The 21,873-nt window shown below is 35.5% G+C and overlaps 2 long non-coding RNA genes across 5 annotated transcripts in view; both read right to left on the reverse strand.

The window, feature by feature from the left end:
* LOC311441775 overlaps positions 1-21,873 on the reverse strand; it is a 333,528-nt gene that overhangs the window by 128,198 nt on the left and 183,457 nt on the right. The gene's annotated exons all lie outside the window — the stretch shown is intronic.
* Positions 12,138-21,873, reverse strand: part of LOC311441773 — a 117,768-nt gene continuing 108,032 nt past the window's right edge. For 3 of the 4 annotated variants that reach the window (XR_014696205.1, XR_014696207.1, XR_014696208.1), the window contains 4 exons: positions 17,468-17,516; positions 14,525-14,791; positions 13,871-14,043; positions 12,138-12,590 (listed from right to left, as the gene is read on the reverse strand). This is a non-coding gene — a long non-coding RNA (uncharacterized lncRNA). The remainder of the gene's footprint in view (positions 12,591-13,870; positions 14,044-14,524; positions 14,792-17,467; positions 17,517-21,873) is intronic. The other variant, XR_014696206.1, reaches the window with a different exon arrangement.

Consider the following 21,873-nt stretch of genomic DNA (forward strand, 5'->3'; position numbering starts at 1 on the left):
GAAGCTGAAGACTTTGAGTTCTGCACAATTTTATACTGTTAAAGTTGATGTGCTTTTGCAGTGCAGGAAAGCTGTACTGCTATTCCTGCCTCTCCATGCAACCAGAAAAGGGTGAAAACCTAAAAGCTTAGTTGGCACTATTAGCACAGACAAATCCTACTGATGAAAAAAAGCCACAGGACAATGTCAAGTTTAGAAAAATACATATATATATTTACATATATAACCATACAATGGGTGGCAGTCATGACATACATTGACTAAGATTTCCTCTTGCCTGATGAATTACTGTCCCCATATTTTCAGTGGCAGTTCAGCCTCTGACTGTTGCTGTCTTTTCCTGCCTTCTGTAACCTTGGTCAACACATCACTTCCGTAGAAAATACCACGATGATACTCTGGTCACCTTTCCTTTGATATATTATAGAACAGTTTGGGTTGGATGGGACCTTAAAGATCATCTCATTCCAACCCTCCTGCCATGGGCAGGCACTTCTTCCATTAGGCCTGGTTGCCCAAAGCCCCATCCAACTTGGCTTGGCCTTCAACATACTTCTTCAACTATGAGAAAGAATAACTGCATTTATTCTGCTATAATGGTAAAGCCTGTTTGAAAATGCCCTGGCATATATAGGAAGAATTTCTTTCTTTCCTTTCCAGTTAATATGTGGAGCTTTTTGCATCGTACTGCATATTCATTCAGCTGTCATCACTATAGGTGGGTTTCCAGTTTCCACTCTGTCTGAATATCGAGTGGTTTGTAGATAGCTACTTTGGGAACAAAAGTAAAAGTGATCTACAAAAGCCGTAACAATATGCTAGGGATGGATGGAAAACTATCTTACTACAGGCATTTATATTTTGTTGCACTCTTCAATCCCTATTGATTAAACTTGTAAAAATAAGATGCTCTGCTTTAGCTGGCAAGGACTAGAAATGCCATATATATTGCAGACTTCAGTCCTGGGGAAGCAGCAATCCATAACTCAATTACAACCCTGGTGTCCTCTGAGATGCAGGTCTTACACACACTTGATGGAACCCTGGCCTGGAATGTTGGTGTCTGCAAATGGTAAATATGTCACAGGAAATACTTAATAGAAAAATCAGGAATGTGAGGCTCCCACATCCAGTGGGAGGATAGAGGTGGATGTAAAGATGGTATTTCTTATTGAGAGGGTCTTATTAAGGGAGGTGAAGTAAAAACAAAACAAGACAAAAAAACCTCCAAACAATATTGCAATGAGTCCAATGACTGTATGCTGCTTTCTGTTGGTCACATTATTGCTCTTAAAGATGGAACAGAATCAAAATAACAGGTGCCTGTGCAAAGATTTAATTCTTGATATTCCCTAAGAGTACAAAGTACAAAAATACATAAGCAATCAGTTGAATTTAATGGCATTTACAGAGCTTACATACAATGTCTGTACCTCATTCTGCCTGGGCTACTTGGACATGACCATCATACAAATGAACAATCTGTGTGGAGTGAATTTTTTTTTATCAACAGATTGAAAAATGAAAACAAAAAGCACTGAAACAGTGTATTTTTCCAAAGGTTCAGAGAGTTTGCAACTTCAGATTTTATTTTAGCTTTGACATTTTTGAGGCCCAGAAAATTGCAGGACAAAGTTTTTTTCTTTTTTTTTTGAGTGTGTGTGTGTGTTTGTTTGTTTTTGGAATAGTTATTCTGAACATGAAACACTTGTCACTAAAGCTGTTATGTGGCCAATGAAACTACATAGGATATATGGATTCTTCCCATAATTACTTCAGTTCTCGGTAAGCCTTCTATATAAACATCTCACTGTTTGGAAAAGTATTTATTTTGGTCTTCCATATTCATGCTACTTGCATGACTGAAAACCTCTCCTGAACAAAGCAAATTACAAAGTGTCATTGGAATGGCTAAATTCCATGGAAAAGGCTCCCAAATAACAGGCTTTGACCAACCACAAAATGTTGACAAAAGAATTGCACAGAAGTAGTACATTTTCTATTCCAGAACAAGCCCTACTTTGCTAAGGAAAGAAGGTTGAAAGCAGAGATATGAAACAAGTTCACTCTGCAATCAACCTTCTATCTCAGAGTTAAACCTTGGCCCATAGATGTATTGTTTTGTTAAAAAAACAAAAAAACAACCAAACCAAACCAAAACAAAAAACAACTCCAATGCTTGAGATTCAGAGAAAGATAAAACTGAAGAGTAACATTTAGTTAAACCTAGTAGTTGTGAATGGACAGTCTGGGGTGGGCAATATCTCACTTATCTATGATGTTTGCTAATGTATAATCATGATATAGAGTGGTGCAGACCAAGACAAGAACATCTGTAAGGACTCACTGCCCTTACTTAAGTCTAAAATGCTTTCTCTCTGGGTGGGTTTGAACTTTTATACAAAGCCCTACCAGTCCGGTAACAGTGAGTACTGTGACACACAAGAACTAAAATATTTCCTACAGCCCTCTGAAAGACAAAATCCTAGGAAGACTTGCATGTATTAAACTACATTTAACAGGCATGTTAGAACAGAAATCACGTAAGCAAAAAACATTTTTAAATTTTCAATGGAATATTGTTTACAAAAGGCAGCCTTGTGAGAGATGCTGGCCTCTCTGTTTTTATTTTTCTGTATAGGTTTGAAAAATATGTTATACCTCTAAACAAATATGAAGTATTAAACAGATGTTTGATGTTACTGTGTCTTACCAAAAGATCAACTTAAGCCAGAACTGTGCTTTCTGTTAGTTACTTGCAACTAGTTTCAGACATATTGGTCTTTTTGGCACTGACAGTGATTATTTGTGCAAAAACATTATATTGCCCCATGGATTAAAGCACTGGATACCACGCACTAGAAAGGGAGGCCAAGGCATGCAGACATGGCAGTCTCGTGCATTCACCTCACCCAGCAAAAGGTGTTCATGTGTATCTAGAAATTATAAGTGGGACATACAACACAGGGCTCCATTTTTATTGGCTATGTTGAGCCTTACTGATCTTATGAGATGGATGGTTTTGATTATTCTCGAAGGAAAGGGATTCAAAGGAATATCCTTGAATTTGATTCTCAGATATTCAAACAGGTAGTAAAACAAATACTTTCTATGTCTAATTTGAAACAGACTTCACTGGATTTGGCACAAGCATACAGCTGAGAAATGCTCTTGCAATACTTCACTGGCTTACTTCCAGGGAAATTTCTAAAGCATTTACTCTTATGAAATAATTTTCATGCACAAAAACCATATGTAGATGGGGCATACATTGGTTGCTCTGTTCCAGCCTATATATTTTCATCTAAGAATAAATAAATTAAAGCAAGATGGCTATAAACGTTTATTTCACATCCCAATAAAAAGTGATAGTTCAAGAGTAGATGTTTATTTTGCCCAATGAATGGTAGTACAGGCATTTTTTGGGAAACATACCCTCCAAGTTGGCTAATTGAAAGTTATCAAATTATAATGCTAATGGTTTACATTTGTCAAAGGCATTCACTTCTTTCTCCATACCTGTAAATACACTATAAATGCTAATTAAACTGACCAATTGCATATTTTTTCTATGAATTAAATATGTAACTTTCTTATCTGAGCTGAAGAAGGGAATATATCTGTATGGAAAGTGAGTGTGCCTTTGTATCTTTTCTTTGCTGGCCAGATCCCACATATTTTAACTAGCATCTGTAAGACAGCTAATGTCTATAGGTCTGAAGTTGTACATATGATAACAAAGCAGAATTCAAAAGCAGAAGTTTTCTTTGGGTCTTTGTTTTCCCAAGGAACTCAACAAATAATTACTTCTTTCCATGGTTATGATGTTCTCTTGTTATGATGTGAAATAATACAGCCTTGGGCTTGTGCATAATTTACAATAGAACTGATGCTCAGAAGGTTAGTTAGGTTTTAAGATTGTTGTAACTGGGATATATGGCTAGTATTTGCTTTGCATACTTTGTAAGAACAAGTCACCAAAATATCTTTAACCACACTTTAGACATGACCTTAGCGATTAACCTCTGATCAGTTTACTGGCCTCTGTAATTTAGCTTTGTGTTCCTTGTTATTGGACTTGTCTAAAACCCAGCAGAGGGGCTGGTTCAAGTTTTGAGGTGATTGAAAGATCAGCAACCTGATTTTCTCTCTTTTATTTTTCTGTTCTGTGCCTTTTCCAACAACTGGAGATGTTGGTCTGCATGGACATGATGATATAGCAACCAAATGACAGTTCCCTTGCTTTCCTGCACTGTGGCAGATCCAAAGGACACAGTGACAGATATAAGGTCTGACATTGCTTGCAACTTCTGCTGCAGGCAAAGGGTCCTGCAAGTGTTGTATGCACCTCTTAAAACATGTCTAAGATTATAAACTCAGCCACTTTAGCAAAGCAATAGGGTTTGTGCATGAACTCTAAAGGTCTGGAGAATACAAGATTTGAAAATCTCTCCCCTGTCCTTAAAGTCTATGAAACTCCCTGATGCTTAAAAAAACCTGCAGTCATCCAGAGGGATGGTGACAGAAGGACTTAAATATAACAGAAGAAATGAGCATTGCAGCTAAAGAGGATCTTGAGTCACACTGGAGAGACAACCCCACTAAAAGTAGAAAAATCTATGTAGAAATTTCTGTGTAGATAATTCCATGTTTTCTGGTAGAAAACCATTCTATAACTATGATTCTATGATCTAGATCAGCCTAAAGTGGTAATGAAGCTTCATCCTGCATCTGTCTATGCCTATCTCTGAAGACACTTTGTGCTCAAAGACTCCCGAGGCATGTGGGCTTTGGAAAAATAAAGCTAACTTGGTCACGTGCAGAGAGAAATGGTGAGTAACAGAAAAGCTGTGACTCAATCAGAACAACAAAAGCCAAAAGAGAAAAATATATCTCAAAGGCCAAGGGAAGACAGCAAATAACTTGGCAACAGCCAAACTAGACCCTCATTTATAATACAGATAATGTTCTTTGGCAACCTACAATAAAGTGATTAAGACGTTTTCAAGGCATGGACCTAATTCTATCAAAATTTTTCGATTTATTTTGATCTTGAGGTAGGAACATCAAAAGGAGGACATTACTTGAAGCAGCCCCATTTGCTGTATGAATTGAATCTAATAAAGACTTTATGATTTTTATGAGTCTTCATATGCTGGCATCTTCTATCAAACTTTTTTAATTATTGTCACTCTAAATAAGCTGTTCCATACCCTACATGCTTTACTCCAAAAGGAGTACGCAATACATTATGCTGTACAAATTTCTTCCAAGATAGCTGATGAGAAAAACTAATTTATCTAGATTTTTTTTTTTTTTTTACTTTCAGTTTCAATAGTTTAGTCCTCATTCCAATTTTATCTGAAATATATTAACATAAAGGTGTATTTTTACAACTCTTTTGAAGCTGAGTAGAGGATAATTAAAAAGAATAGCAATTAACCTGTCTTATGAAAAGCATCATAATGTAAGTGCTGCTTCAGGGAAACTTCTGATGTAAAATCAAAAGCATATGTAGAGAACAACATCATATGTAACGCAACCTGCCAGTTAAATTATGTCCCGTCAAGTTCAGAACAGTTGATATTAAACTTCCTTAGCCTTCCTAGACAAAGCCATGATTTGGACGAACATACATATTCGGAACATTTAAAGAGAGATAAATATAAAGGATATAAGATGGAACAAAAGCAACATCACAGTTTAAGATTAAAGGAATGAAATGGGTGGAAAATGGATATATACACCCATAAGAAAGGAAAACAAGCCTGATGTAATTAGGCTTATGTATATTACTTATGGAAATCTTTAGAAACAAACAAAGAACAACAACAACAACAACAAAAAACAAAACACAAAACAAACAACAAAATAAACAAACAAAAACACTGAAGAAACTGCATCAACAACAAATAAAATGCAGTTGTGATATCTGATATACAGTGCTTAATTCTCTGAATCATTTTGGTAAAAACATTAAAAATGGTTATATTGGTCAAGACCAAACATCCTAGTATGCCGTCTCTATCCATGATGAAAGGATATGCCTAGGACAGACCTAAGACAGTTTCTGAAATCAGAAACTACTTGAGTCAGAGAAAGCTCTAGTTTATCTGTTTCTGTTTTTCTTATAGTTGTTTTTTTTTTTTTTTTTTTTTTTTTTTTTTTTTTTTTATGGTAGGGACATCAGATTCACTGGTAGAGTATCTTTGTGGCTTTTCCATGATACACATTTGTCACATTTTTTCTGTCTTCCAGCTCTCAAGAACCAAAGTGGTTTTGAGCTAGAGGTTATGAAAAAGAGGGTAATTCAGTTACTGCACCCCAGAGTAACTTTAGAGTGGCTGGAGATGGTCCTGGAAAATTTCTCTTGGCAGACTAGTCCATTGTCTGATCCATAACTGTTTTTAATGATCTTTATGTTCATATGTTCTTAACTGGCCTTAGATATCTCATACCTACTGTATACTTGAGCTTGCACTTCACTGATGCCATGGAGAGGCAGCGGACAAATGAAATACCACAGCTACCCCTTGCTGGATTGTGATTACTTCCTTTGGTGAGTGGAATAGGAACTGAATACTGCTAAAAGACAGGAAAACCCTCTCATGCAATCTCTGCTAAATTGAATGGAAATTTTGCTGCAAATTTTAACGGGTGTAAATTGCCAAATTCTGGGAGTTACTTTTCCTATTCTATAGCCAATGAATAGAAGTAATGGGAAAAAAAATCACTTTTACAGACCAAGGAACAACAAAGCGTTCTTTCCATTTCTCCTTCTACTCATTGAGAAAATAATAGTCTGCACTCATAATCACAAATATTAAGGAAAGTATAATACTGAAAATCCAGTATTTTCCATTCAAGAACATGGATTTTTCTCTTGAGAAATTCTGGAATTATCGACAACAAGAGAAGAGCCCATCTCTCACTCATCTGCCTTACCTGAACAGTAACAGAAAGAATACACTAGAGACTCGATCCAGCAGAATCTGTCACTGCATCTCCCTTGATCAGGAAAACACATTACATCTTAAACACAAAATGGTTTTCTAAGGATTGAGACAGAAATAATCCAGAACTCACATTCTACAGCTGCACTGACGAAATATTACAAAGGGGCTTTACTAATATGAAAATATTACCTTTCATCAACAGAGACAGCGAGCTTCTTAGCTGTCATGTCATAAAACTAGGTTTAATAAGGAGAGAGGATGTCATGTCTGTTAGTAAGGAAAGATGATTAAAAACCAAACCAAACCAAACCAAACCAAACCAAAAAAACCTTCAGGGGAGGGGAGTAAAACAAATTAGAAGTTCTGCTGCAGGATGAGTCATATATTGTAAGACATGCACTGATGGCATCCAATTCTTGGGATGCTGAATGAAAGGTGGAGTCAAAAAGAACTTATCTGGAGCCAAAGCTCCAGGGAGAAGATTTAGGCAAGAAAAAGGAGATCTAGGGAGAAAGGGAAAGGAGGAAGTTGAAGTTGTCAGACTATGCAAAGGAAATAAAAACTATAATAAAAATCTTGGATATCCAAATGAAAGGGAAAGGAAAATGGTAGGTTTAAGACAATGCAGAGGGGCTCTACAGGGGATAACTATGTTACATTTTCAGTAAGAGTATGAGTGTGCATTATGAATGTGAAGATAGTGTAGGTGTGGTATGGCAAGCCAGGAGAAGGAAAGCAGCTGTTCTGCTTCAGCTGTTCTTAGGATGGAGTTTGCTGAAGTCATAGGCTTGCTTACAAGAAGCTGGATCCAATGACAGTTTAGCCCTTGGACTTTGATTTTGGATAGGTTTCTCAGAAGTACTTCAGGTCAGGAAACTTTCTTAGTCTGGAGTGTGAGCTCTCCTTTTCCACATATTAAGGAACCGTATCCATTCCAGCATTACCCATTGTCATGCCCCTTTAAGTATCTATTCACATGGACCAGATGGTCATAGATACTTAGGTGCTGACAGGCAGCAGCTAGTATCATTTCAAAAAAGTAATGAGGGAAGTTTAGTAACTAATCTCATAACAATGTTCGCCCACTAGGATGGAGTACTAATGTTTGTAGCCAGTTATTTTGTAAGGCATTATTTTTTTGGACAGAGATAGTAAGGCTGGAGAAATTTATCTATTACACTTGTCTATTTAATATGAACATAGTGTTGCCAAGAAGATACGTACAAGCAACAAGAGCAAGTTCAGCAATTATTTTCACTTTAATCTGTGAATTTTCATCTATTCTGCAGTTAGCAGGACCCAATCATTTTTATCACCACTAGTGCTACAATATGACAAGAAGACTGGAGAAAAATGGGAATGTAAAAGTAATCCCTGCAACAGGTAGGGGTGTTTACATATAGATAGCATGTTTAGTTTGATAAAAAATTCTTCTTGTAGATGGATATTTTTCTAAATATCTGCTATCAAGAAAACACCCAGAAGGTGCTAATTTCCATTTCTTTTTTTTCTAGCTACAGCAAAATAGACTGAATTTATAAATGCCATTTTTATGCCACTGGTTTATTGATATTAAGTTCTGAAAACTGTGAAGAAGCCTGGAAAATGAGAGGCTATTTCATTTTAATATAGAAGTGATGGTTCTGTGACCTTTATATGTCATTTCTTATATGATCCTACCAAGCAGCGTGAGAAAAAAACAAAAATGTTTGCTAAATAAGTAAATGTGTAGACACATGATAACAAAAGTCAGTCTCCTAAATTCACCATTGCATTTTGTAAATTTTCTCAGTCCAGATTACAAAGGTTCAAGGTTATGAGAAAAATAAAACAAACAACAAAACAAAACAAACAAACAAAAAAGACAAACCCAAATAATGCATAGAACAAGGGTGTTTTATGATCATTTTCAATCATGTTCACCAGGTATGCAATGTTATATGGTACACAGCAAGCATGGAATGAATGTTCCCCCTACTCCCAGTACAATGACATTTTCAAAATGCAAGAGCTTATTGATACAACTTATTGTTACAACCTGAAAGCTATACCTTTCTCCCTGCATATGTAGGAAAATACACCCTTTGGTATACTTACTATACATACTTATTTATGATATATACATCATACTTAATTACACAAATGTGTAATTAAGTAAGCCTATATATACATATATATGAATAACCACTATGTATATGTACTATTATGTATATTAATATGTACTATTTTTTTATTTTTTTTATTTTTTTAGGTTTGCAATAGGGTCAACAGAGAATATCCCTTTCCATAGCAGGAATATTTTTTGCAAAACTAAAGCAGAATTTTTCTTTTTCCCATTTTTCATACTTTAAAAAAATAATGAAAAGATCCACATCCCACATTTACTGTCTTTTACTACAGGGACTTAGGGGAGGGAAAAAATCTTTCGTTACTGATGGTGTGGGAGTTTCTGAGCTCCATCCAGGTGTTGATGAATGAAGGAGCATTCTGGACAGGGGAGAAGGAAGCAGGGTAGCAGGTGGGGCAATGGGCACAAACTGGAGCAGAGGAAATTCCATCTGAAAATGAGAGGGCACTCCTTTCCTGTGAGGGTGACAGAGATATATATATTATATATATATAATATATATATCTCATATATATATATGTCACCCTTATATATATATATATGGGTTTTAAATATCTCCAGAGAATATATATATATATATATATATATATATATATAAGGGTGACATATATATATATGATATATATATATATATATATATATATATATATATATTCTCTGGAGATATTTAAAACCCACCTGGATGCCACCCTGTGCAATGTGCTCTGGGTGATCCTGCTTGGGTTGGACTAGGTGATCTTCAGAGGTCTATTCAGAGCAATATTTTGCCAGCAGACAAATCCTCTCCCTGCCTCTGAAGCTATTACCATGCTCTTGGTGCCAAAAAGGTACTCTTTTTTTTTTTTTTTTCTTAATAATTAAAAGGGTTTTAGCAGCCTTCCCAAGCTAAATCTTATTTTTCAAAGCTCTTTAACTTCAGTGAAGTCTGCTCCAGACTAAAATTTTACAAGATTCTAGGCCTACTTTTTTTTCTTTAAGAACTTATAAATAAAATATTATATAAAAATAAATAATTAATGCTAGGTGCTACTTATTTACAATGATTGAAAGTGTCTGACTAAGAAAAAGGTGGCAAAACATGATCATTGCTAATTAACTTTGAGCTCTGTTCTAGATACATTCACTTTAGCTTTGCATGAAGTAGCACTCTTCAATGCATATGAAATAGGCTAATATTACTTTGTAATAACTTCAGTAATGATGTCTTTATCAAAGGGAAAGGGTATATGTGTTTAAGCAATTTCCAAACTTCAAGCAGAGAATGATCTTAGCAGCCAGAACACGGTCCACCCCTGCACCCCCTCCCAATGCTGTGCAAAGAAAGAAATAAGAACAGCTGGCAAGCTTTTTCTCTGTTGGCTCACTGAAGGCAACAGATGCACTGGGGTGTTCATTACTCAGTCACACACAGGAAAGTCTGCACCTCTCAGCATGAGCCCCAGCCCTGCCTTGTCCCCTCCTCCAAGCAGTGCATGGAGAAGAGGCGGGGAGATGTCCCCACCACACAGAGACCTGCCGACACCAGCCTTCTGCAGAGCCAGGCTGTGCCCTTTGAATCTCAGATTTGGAAATCACTCCCCACTCTGAGCTGCGTGACTTTCCTCAGCTCCTCACTTACAGTAAACAAAATCACTTTCTATCCATGCAAGAATAAATAAAATTAAGACTGTGTATGGAAAGGTACTATTTAAAATATGTTATGAAATATAATCTTTTACATATTGCATTAGAGCTCTGATATTGATCGAGATATCCCCAGGACTGTACGAGCAGGGAAGAAAATGAACAAAATCTTCCTCCAGGGAATTATCCTCCAGGCAGCTGCTTGCTGCTCTCTCCTACTCCCTCTTTGAAAACTCGCTCTTGTTTGGTTTGTTTTCTTGTTGTCAACCTTTCAGTTAGGCTGGCTTCAGAAACGAACATCAGAATTTAGTCAGCTTCTCTCCATGTAGCACTTTGGCCATGAAAGCCAACATAACTCTCAGGCAGTCAATCAGGCTGCACAAGTATTCCTATTTTCATTTCAGCTACGAATTTGGCCTTCTGTATTTAGCTATTACTAATCTAACGTTTATGCATAACTTGCAATAAAGTAACAGTTACCTTAGCAAAGTAAAATATAAAATGTGAGAGAAAAGGAAAAAAAAAAAAAAAAAAAAAAGAAAAATTGTAAAATTGTGAACATGGGAATTTCCATGAAGCAGTCCATCTGTGCCTCAGTAACAGAGCAGAGAAGTGAATGCAACTTTTAGACACTGCCAGGAAAAAAAAAAAAAAAACCCACAAAACAAAACAAAACACAACAGCTTACAGAGATATAAGATGTAATATGGAAAGGTCATAAAGAAAAATGATTTAAAAAACTATAGGCATCTATATAGAGATATTTTAATATATTTAGAATAATATTATCTAAATCTAATCTAATACCTGATGTTTGCATGTACTCAACATATATTGATTTGCATGGGTTGAGGTACTGCAGCGAGACTCCCATATTTATTTTATAGTTAACATTTCTGAAAAATTGTAAATATTCAGTTTCCTTTAAAATGAGAATGTTTACAGATTTTTCTGGACTTTCCTAAATAGCCTTTATCACCAGACTGGGATTGGACTCAAATTCTGTCTCTCTTGAAACCAGGCTAGCAAGGTACATCCTGAAGTCTTCAAATGAGCACATAACATGTCAGAATTGTTCCACTGATAGTAATACAGTAACACATCAGTTTCTGCTAAAATGGCCTTTCCAGCCACTGCCTCTGTAACTCCAGCACTGTGGGCTGTAAGTATTCAATGGAAAATTCCTCCTATATTCATTATACCTTTGTGTTTTATGTATTTCAAGACTGCCTTTTAATTTAGAGAGAGAGACTTGGAACCCATTCTGTGCCCAGTAAAGTCTGAACAATCTTTTCCTCTGGTGCAGCAAACATTTGTCCCAACCCCTATTACCTCTGCATTTTAATGTGCATTACTGTTATTATTATTATTATTATTATTATTATTATTATTATTATTATTATTATTATTATTATTATTAATCCCCCTTTCAGCTCAATTTACAAGCAGACAAAACATGCATAAAATTCAAATTGATATGTTCTGTATGCGGAAAGTATATAAAATATTTTGCACAGCAGTGAGTTATCAATCATAGTCTCCTTAGTACGCTCCATGTCCCAATCCCACTGCAAACAAAGCATCCTACAATTTTCCTATCTTATTTTCCTAAGACAAACTTTGCTTTATTTTCCCACTTTCAGACAAAGAAAGGTCGGGGGAGCCAAGCTGCAGCTGTGCAGTTTGAAAACTGTCCTCTGTGAGAGGAGAGCACTTTAATGTGTAACAAAACAGAAAAATTGCACATACTGACACATGGAGTGCCTGGACACATTGAATGGGCAGGTCAAGGCATTGCAGAAGGCAGCTGTACTTCAAATTTGCTTCCACTTTGAAAAATCAGCTTATTTAGAGATGGGAAATCCCATCTCATGTCTGCAGCTCTGGGGACCAAAAACAAAAAAAAATACTGATACAGGAGTCTGGAAACAGAAACAACAACAAAAATAACTCTTATAATGATGACATGAACATTGCTTATATCTCTGGAACAATAATTGCTACAGTTTCATTTTTTATTTTTTATTTTTTTTTAAACAAACAGTTGCAAATGTTCAAAGAACAAAATTATCTGAGAAAAAGGAGACCTTAACTCTTTTCACTCAGTGTTGTGTTTTCCCTTGGAGAAGCGTAATTATCTGCCAAATGTGGGATTATTCTTTTATTTAAATCCTGACTGGCAGCAAAAAAAAAAAAAAAATCTGCTCTCTGCTAAAATTATCTAATTTTGTAACTGTTTCAATGATATGTCTGCTTTTATCAAATGATGCCCTTTCTTCCTTGCTAGTGGAATACTCACTGTTCTCCATAAACAGTCAGTTTGTGTTATTTCAGATTATTTCACAAGAAAAGTGAAAAGGTGGGCTTTTGACAATGATGGAAACAATGAAGCATGAAGAAATCAGGGAAGATCAAACATGCTCATTAGTTTAGATGGTAAGAAATAGAGGCATTAACAAAAACACAGTATCTTTCTTGTTAATATCATATTGTATGAAATCCCATAATTGTCACATCAGAAAAAGCCTAATTTACTTTACAATAATCAAAAATTTAATAGAAATTCTTATGCTTTATATCACATGCAGTAGAGGGAACTCCTAATTTATTGTATTACTTTGATGTATTCTTTTATTACTTGAAAGGCCAATTCAAATTGTGGAGTTTTTATGAATATTTTATAGGCTCAGTGTTCTGACTGATGAGAAATAACGCTCTGATACATTCTGAGCCTCCATCTCTATTGTGCTCGAACTAAGCCCAGCACAGGAATAGACTGCTGAGGCAAAAACCCAGTTGAGTCATTTTCTATATTCCTTTATTTCCTGTTGTAAGTCAGAGCATCCCTAGAATAGGTACAGGTGCCTCCCAGGGACTTTGTAATAACTGAGCATATCAGTAGTGCAAATTTCACATCTCTTCTCTGGTTAGACATGCTTTTATGACCAAAATGCTTATGACCATGCTTTTATCACCAAATTAGGTGAACCTAATTAGGTGAACCTAATTTGGGCAACTTCATGTTATAATCCTTAACTTAGTCCAACTTTTGAGTTAGTACAACCTAAGACTAGTATTGATCTTCTTTATTTTCTTGCATTAAATTATAAATGTCTTAAAAACTACGAGTGTGTGTTTTAGCAGTTTTAATATTACTTCTTACCTGGTCCATTTGAAGGATAATAAAGATACAGCTGGTTTAATTCAAATTTTAATATTTCTGTATGTCTTATGATTACAATACTGATGTTGTATAGATACTGAATTATTTTGATTCAATGGCATGTCAATATTTATGTCTTTTCTTCACTATGGCCTTTCTCCCTGTATATCCTGCTAAAGAAAAAAGGAAACACTATGTAGGATATTGTGGAGAAATATTATAGGCAAAGTAGTGCATATATCAGAGTAGGAAAAATGAAAAGTATATTAAAAAAGTTATCCATGCCTGCTCATTATATATTCTCACTATGCACAGCAAACAAAAATGCATACTGAAAACTAATCAAAATACTACTAAAACCCATGATACATCTATAAATTGCATGTTCAACAATATAGAGTCTTTTCCTTACTACCAGTGATAAACAACTTATCAAATTATTTCTATTTGCTCATCCAAGATCTGTGTCATCCACACTGCTCAGAAGACTTAATGTGAAGCACTTTGGGTGTCGGTCTCTACATAACTCTAACAGGGTTGAAAAAGGAATCTGTCATCCCATTATGTAGCTAACAGCTCCATCTACTCACAGCAATTTTTTATATAGTAACCAACCAGTAAACCATAAATGGTTTAATGACATTTTGTACTTACTTGAGCCATGAAATTATCAATGTTCCTGGGTTTGCCCAGCATTAAAATCCCAGTATCTGAGATTTAGTGAACACCAGAAGCAGAGAAATTGGTGCCTGGGTTTTAACAAGTTATCTTGTTTTCCTCTTGATGAGCAGACCAGAGGTTTTGCTATTCTGAGGTTGTGGGAAGCATCCAAACCAATTAGACCTGGGAGGGTTTTTGCAGTTCCTCTCCTTCATGTTCTGCCATTGAAGAGTCTAGTAGCAGCTGCTGATGTGGCTAGCCCTTAAAAACAGTAAAATATCAGTACTGGACAATGTATACAACAACATGGGTGCACTGTGAGAGAGAGGAAGGGAGGAACAGAGGGGAAAGAAAGAAGATTTTAATCAGCTGTGTCTATTCTCAATATAGAGACATGCCTCATATCATTCAGCAGCATGAAGATGATGTGTTTGCACAATAATTTTTAAGAGAGTGGTTAGAAAGAAAAAGTAAATATTGCATGTCTTTACCCCACAATTTGATAAGGAAATTAGTTCCTGCATTTTTTTGGTAGGAAGCCTTAGCTTATTCCAGAGAAGAGTATATAAAGCCACAGTATTACACCATTAAATAGATTTGGTATTAGTTAGGTACTAAACTTCCTCTTATAAATATTAATACTTGGAAAAAATCTATACTGTGTTGAAAACACAATTTCAAACTCCTTCCCTAGCCTTTTAGTTTACCCAAAACTGATACAGAAAAGAATCTCTGAAGTGCACGAAGGCTAAGGAATTTAACTCCTGCTAACATTTTTCCTCAAAAAAATAAAAAAAAAAAATTAAAACCATGCTTGAGTAATCATTCAAAAAGTATCTCTGTGAGTTAAATGCTTATCATATGCCTGATGTTGTGAAAGAAGTGCATCTCAAGTCTCTCATGCCTAATTACTGCATATATTCAAGACATAATTAAGGTGAGCAGCTTTTATTCTGGTTAACTGTCACACTGCTGATTTGCAAGTGTGTGCAACTCTACGTTTTTTCTCATACTTTCTTCTTATACCTCTTTCTCATTGCGCCTCAGTACACAGAACCATATTTTCAATAGTGTTTATTGTATCATGTCCCTGCAGCGCCACTAGACAATGTAAAAAACAGTGAGCGTCCTGCATGACATGCCCAGAAACATGCATGTAAAGTATCACTTTTTTTTTTTTTCCCAACATTCTCTTTTCTACCTATTGCCTCATTTTTTTAATTTTATATTTATTTTTTGGGGGGTGGGGGTAGGGGGGAGGATGATATGCCGCTCCTTTTCATCAGGTGTTTTTCTGATTCTGTAATCCAGATCAGTCATGGCTAAGATCACACCAAGACAAATAGCAAGAAAAATCAAACTTCACCAAAATCTTCCAGTCCAAATGTCCCAGGCTCTTCAGAATGCTCAGGGCATTACTACTCTACAAGTTTTATAAAACAAAACATAAGAAGCAAAGCCATGCACCTGCCTTTTTACTGAGTTCTGCATTATGTTTTCTTTTATAAAAAGAAAGCAAAATCTAAGGACTCTTGCAATCTTACAACCTACAGGCTATTTTCTGCCTGCAAGCTGTGAAGTACATATTAGGTAACCTGGAAAAAAAGGCAGCCCAGAGCAGGATGTAGGGGTTGCTGTAGCTGCCAGCTGTCTTGCTGGTGCACCATTTTGGGGCAGGGGCACCTCTATGCTGGTGCTGGAGGTGAGAAATACTTCAAATGAAGTCATCTCTTTAGCTGATAATAATGTAATCAATGAAATTTTTCATAAAAGCATTCCACTTCACTGGTTTCAGGGCACTCAAAGTCTACTTACAGCAGATTTGAATTTAAATAAAAGACTCACTCTGTGTCAACTTTTAAATCACTTATTGTCATTCTTCAACATACTGGCAACCTGATACCAGAAATTCTGCACCCTTTTATCTGTCTTAAGAAATGCTTATTGAACTAGAAGTCACTTTCCCACTCTTGGACTTTAAAAAAATCCAAAAGATTTAAAAATAACAATTATACAAAGGACATGAGAAAGATCAGAAGAAAAACTCTGGTTTCTCTGACTTCAAGCCATGCAGCTCTCTGAAAAGCATATGGAACATCGTTGCACCCAGAGAAATAACATAGCATTTTTTTTTTTTTTTTTTTTTTTTTTAGGCTGCCTGTATGTTTTGGTGTGTCTCAGGCTTCTGACTATCCAGATCAGGAATCAAGGAGAGACAATGTTGGAGGGCACTTTCTCTTCCAGCCTTTGTGGGCCTGGCTTTATTTCCTCTGGAAATGAAAGTGCAAGGAACAGAAGAAAAATCCTTTCTGGCTTACACAGTCTCACCTGTGCAGATGACGCCTCATGAACCTGACAGGCAAACATATCTGATTCAATTCACACATTGCAAAAATCTTGCTAAAATATTCTGATGATGTTTAAATTAGCAACGAACAAGAATAGGAAATTATGAAAACATTATATAGAATAAAGTTACCTTAGCCAAGGTATTCTTTTATAACTAAACTTCAAAAGCCTCAGATTTCTCTATATGCAACACTGTAGACACATTTAAAACAGGTAGGAAGAGAGATCACTGCATTCAACTTCAGTCATGGTTAGAAGCAGCATACCTATAGCCCAGATGTAGGAATCTGTTTTAATAACTTCTCCAGCAGAAATTTATCTGAGGTTTCTAGAGTCAATGACTGAGGTGAGAATGAGGAAATCTCTTGTCCCAACCCACCAGTGAGTATCTGCAGGTTCTCAGTTACCTAACTTGAAATTGCGGTGAGGATCAGAATGCACTGTGTGGAACAATTGCAATCCTTTACTGCAGAAATTGCAAGCTAAATTAATTTATATGCTCAATATGTATTTGGTATTTTGTGATTTGCAAATTGTTGGAAACACAGCAACATGCTGTTTATTAATGGCTTAGCAGGAAGCACGTACCTGCATGTGAGCTCCAGTGTGTCTGGGGAAGAGGAACAGTCCTGTGAATCTGCAAGATAAGATGGAGATGAGCTGTGGGTTAGAAGACTGGTACCATGGGAGGTGATGTTATTATTATTATTATTATTATTATTATTATTATTATTATTATTATTATTATTATTATTATTTTTAAGTCATAAACCATCAACAAAAGAAAAAAACTCTATTTCTGAGTAGTTTGGAAGAAAAAGAGAAATAATTCCAGCCCATCACTTAAAGTGAGGCAGTTAGAAATGGTTTATTGTTTTAATACTCAAGATTGGCAACTACATTAAATATAAAAGCAAACTAGGCACTTCTCCCTAGCTACAGTCATAGAAGATATTTGTACCTCCTATGTACCTAGAAGCATACTACTATATAAAGGTACTGGTTAGTTAAAGCCTCTTAAGGAGTCCTTCAGAAAACCTAGTTTTCTGAAAAGTATAAATATTAGTAACTAAAATACTGATGTTAAATCACAAAATATTGTTAACCTAACTATATTCCCACCTCAGAAAACAAGCATTCCTTGCAGATGGCCGCAGCTCATTCTTGGTGATGTCAGTGTGGAATTTCTCAGTGTGGTGGAAAGGGACAGGTTGTGCCACAGCAGTGGACTTTGTAGTTTTCCTGAACCCATGTTATAATGACATATTGACGGATAGCTCTCTGCAGACTTCAAGGGCTCAGATCTTTATTGCATCTACCAAGCAAATTGAATGCAATGCATTCAAAAACTGGAAGGCAAATGTAAGCTCAAAATCCAAATTCAGATAACCACATGGCAGGTTCAGTAATGAACAAAGAACAACAGCAATTTTGTTTACTTGTCTTAAAGTAATAATAAGCAAACTCCCAAGTCTCTACATATGGATTCAAAAGTTGAAACACTTGTGTGTAAGGATAAAATTCTCAAAATCTTGAACTTGTACATGGTTAATTACTTAGTGCTAATGTACTCAGTTATTTCTTTCCTGGTGAACAAAAACACCTACTGGGTATGTATTATCGTAGTGCAAGAAGCATAAAGCTTTACTGTTGTTTTCTTAAGCAATAACTGAAGTGGTGCCATTCACATTTTGTTATGTAGAACATTGTTACAGAATACTGAAGTGTCTTGCCCAAAGCCACAGAGGATTTATTTACCCTGAGCCAGTGATCACTTAGCTTAGTCCCATAGAAGAATTTACATCTTGGGTAGCAGCTATTTATATTAAATATGTTATGAAGCAAACAGTAAAGATTCTGCAACACTGTCATCATCATTGAAAGGAAAGGCACCTTGGAGGGAGGGAGGGAGTCGTCACAGAAAGAAGTCCCGCAACAAAGGGACATTTTAGTGAGAGCAAGGCCAGAGGTTAACTACTGGTTTTACAGAAAGCATAAAGGAAAATTTAAGATTATTGAAAATTTATCTAGTTTCAAAAGTAAGTGGATATAGTATGAATCACACCACGGATTACAGATTCTAACAGCTGCTCTGGTATCAGGCATAGGAAAAATAGTTCTGATTTGAGATTTTATGTTGAAACTATGTCAGACTCCTCCTTTTGTATGATTCTGAAGTGAAAACCAGAGTTAAATATTTCCCCTTTTTTTTTGAGACTTTTAAAACCCCAGACTCAAAACAGGACTTAGGACAGCTAAAACTACAACACTGAAGAGCATAAAGAAATTTTGCAGGAGACACTGTGTGTCAATAGATGTTAGCAAACTACTGAAAACACTAGTAAATACTTGAGTATTTAGTCTTAAAGGTTTATATTTGTGTAAATAATCAGATTCACAGTGACAAAAAGGAAATGTAAAAAGAGTTTCAGTGAGGAGAATGTGATATCAGACTGAAAAATAATAACCAGAACCCATCTGCAATCACAGGCTATAAAGAACATTTTTCCTAAAGTGCATAAAAAATAGTTTTTTTTTTTTGCAAATGTGTAGATCTTAGCAACATGAGGTGTATCTTGGAAGCAATAAACCATTACGTGTAAAAATAAAGCTTAAAAAAAGGCAAAACAAAACCTCTTCTCCACAGAACTACTTTCACAATCATTTCCAGAGATCTGATATATAGACTGACCAAGGGTGTTTTTACTGTACTGAAGACTACACAGTTTGGAGCTTCAAGAGCCACTAAAATATCATTATGTTAATCTAGTCTAATCTCCTGCAGCACACATGGTAATAGCCAGGGACACTTGCACTGAGTCTGTCATTTGTGTTTAAGTAAGTATGCCTTATCACCCAAGCTGAACTGTAGAACTGATCTGTCACCATTACTTACTGCTACTTCATTATTTTTTTTTGTCATTGGCAAATTTTACTAGCAGTGATTTCATATTACCTTTCAGATTCTTGTTACACTTGTTATTCGAGAGGTAGAATTGTGCTGAACCAAGAGTACTTCTGTGGAAGACTCTTTATAAGTAGTACCGACGGAAATTTCTTATTTAAGAAAACAATTTATTCCCTAACAGTCAATCATTCCTTACCTGCTTATATTGTGTTATATTAACTTTGTATAACTTCTTTGAAATACATTATTTCTTTATGTCATTAACTTAAAGTATTTTGAAATTCCAGATGACTAGGCCATTCAGATATGAGTATGTGCTTTGAACTTCATTATTCTAACTAATGTGCAAGCTTGCAGTTTAATGGTCAGTTGCACAGAAATAGCCAACGTTTTTATTGTCCCATAAAATTTTAATATGAATGGCAATAAACAGCTCAACTAGAGAAGTTATTATTTTTAAACTGATTTATGTCCTTTTCAATACTATGTTTTTAGTGCCCTCTTTAATTTTTACACTTTATTTATTTATTTATTTATTTTCAGAACTAGAAGTTAATTCATCTAATAAGAAAAAGCATGCGCAACAGCATGTATATTCAAATATTAATTTTATTGCAGAAGTGCTTCATCTCCTGAAGCTGAGATTAAAACTTTCCAGTAAAATGAAGCTTATTTCCTAGACTTGCAGCAGTACTTAGAATGAGAAGAAATGGGACCTCCATTGATAATTATTTTGGTGATGCACAGGAATACCTGTACTTTTCCATGCATCTTCAAACTTCAAACAGAACCAGGATGAAAATATATATTGCTAAATTGGTTCATTTAGAAATGACCTGGGAAGATACTGAATTGACAACAACAGTGCATTGTTAAATTTATTTGAACAAAAAACATTGTGACATCTTTGTAATGAAAAGATGGCTATAGACTATTTAAGTCAATACACTTCTGTGTTGCTACAGATCAGGGAAAACTATAGAGCTTGTTGAGTACAAGTTGGCTGAAAACCTCAGTCTCTATTGTCTTTGTGAGCTTGGGCTACTGATGATTTTAAACTGAGTTTCTGGTAGGTCAAATGCAGTTCAAAGGCTGACTGATTTTTTCTTCATCATATAGATGATGAATACTTGAATACTATTTTTGTGCAGATTTGAAGCTAAATGAATGTAAGTGGATATATAAAGAACACTCGTGTGGATTATACTGAGTACAGCAAAGCAAAAATTGTGTCTCAATATATTGAAAATAATACTTCAAAGTATTTAGAAAAAAGTACAAATTATTAAGTGGAACATTTCTAAATACAGTCAGGAGAGTCCAGCTTTGGTGAGATATATTCAGCCTAAAGTTGAACATCTAGTAAGAAAACCCAAGGTGGCTTTATACCATTTGTGTCTTTTATGAATCTGAGGCATTAGAGATGGACAATTTGACTTCCTTACAACAAGGATTGTGTAAAAGCAGGTTCAGAGCTGCCTAAATCACATTTGTGGGATCAAAGAAGATACAAGCCAGATAGCACTAGTAACACTTGGCTGCTTCCTACATATCACTTTAGGATTTCCAAGAGATTCTTAGAGGTTGTACATTTCCAAATGTTGAGCAAAGATAACAGCAAAGAGGGAGAGGTGGAGACAGTTTTTCTACTCATCAATTTCAACAAATCTAATCTTATTGCATAAAAATGCACTTTAAATAGCAACTCGATGTAGCGTTATTTATAACACAGGCTATTTCTATCATTTCTAACATTTCTATCAATTAGAAAGTCACCCATTTAGGATTTCTCTCTGCTGCTTTTCATTAATATAAAAATAAATTACCATCAAAATCCTTAGAAGGAAAACTCTGTGGAAGTGACTTTCCTGGTTTTATTGGAAAAAAAAGCCCTACAACAAAAAAGTGAGGTAATGTCCAAAATGTCTACCAGCTTCTTCAATGAAATGTCTCATTTCATTGCCATCTTACTTTTCAAAATAACATGAACAAGTTGTCTCTCCAACCAGGGTGTAGTGCAAGCCACCATTCATGAGAATGCTACAGAAAAGATCACTGTCTTTTGACAACACAGGCAACTTACCAA

Source organism: Aythya ferina (genome assembly GCF_964211825.1).
Source record: "Aythya ferina genome assembly, chromosome: 9".
NCBI classification, from domain to species: Eukaryota; Metazoa; Chordata; class Aves; order Anseriformes; family Anatidae; genus Aythya; species Aythya ferina.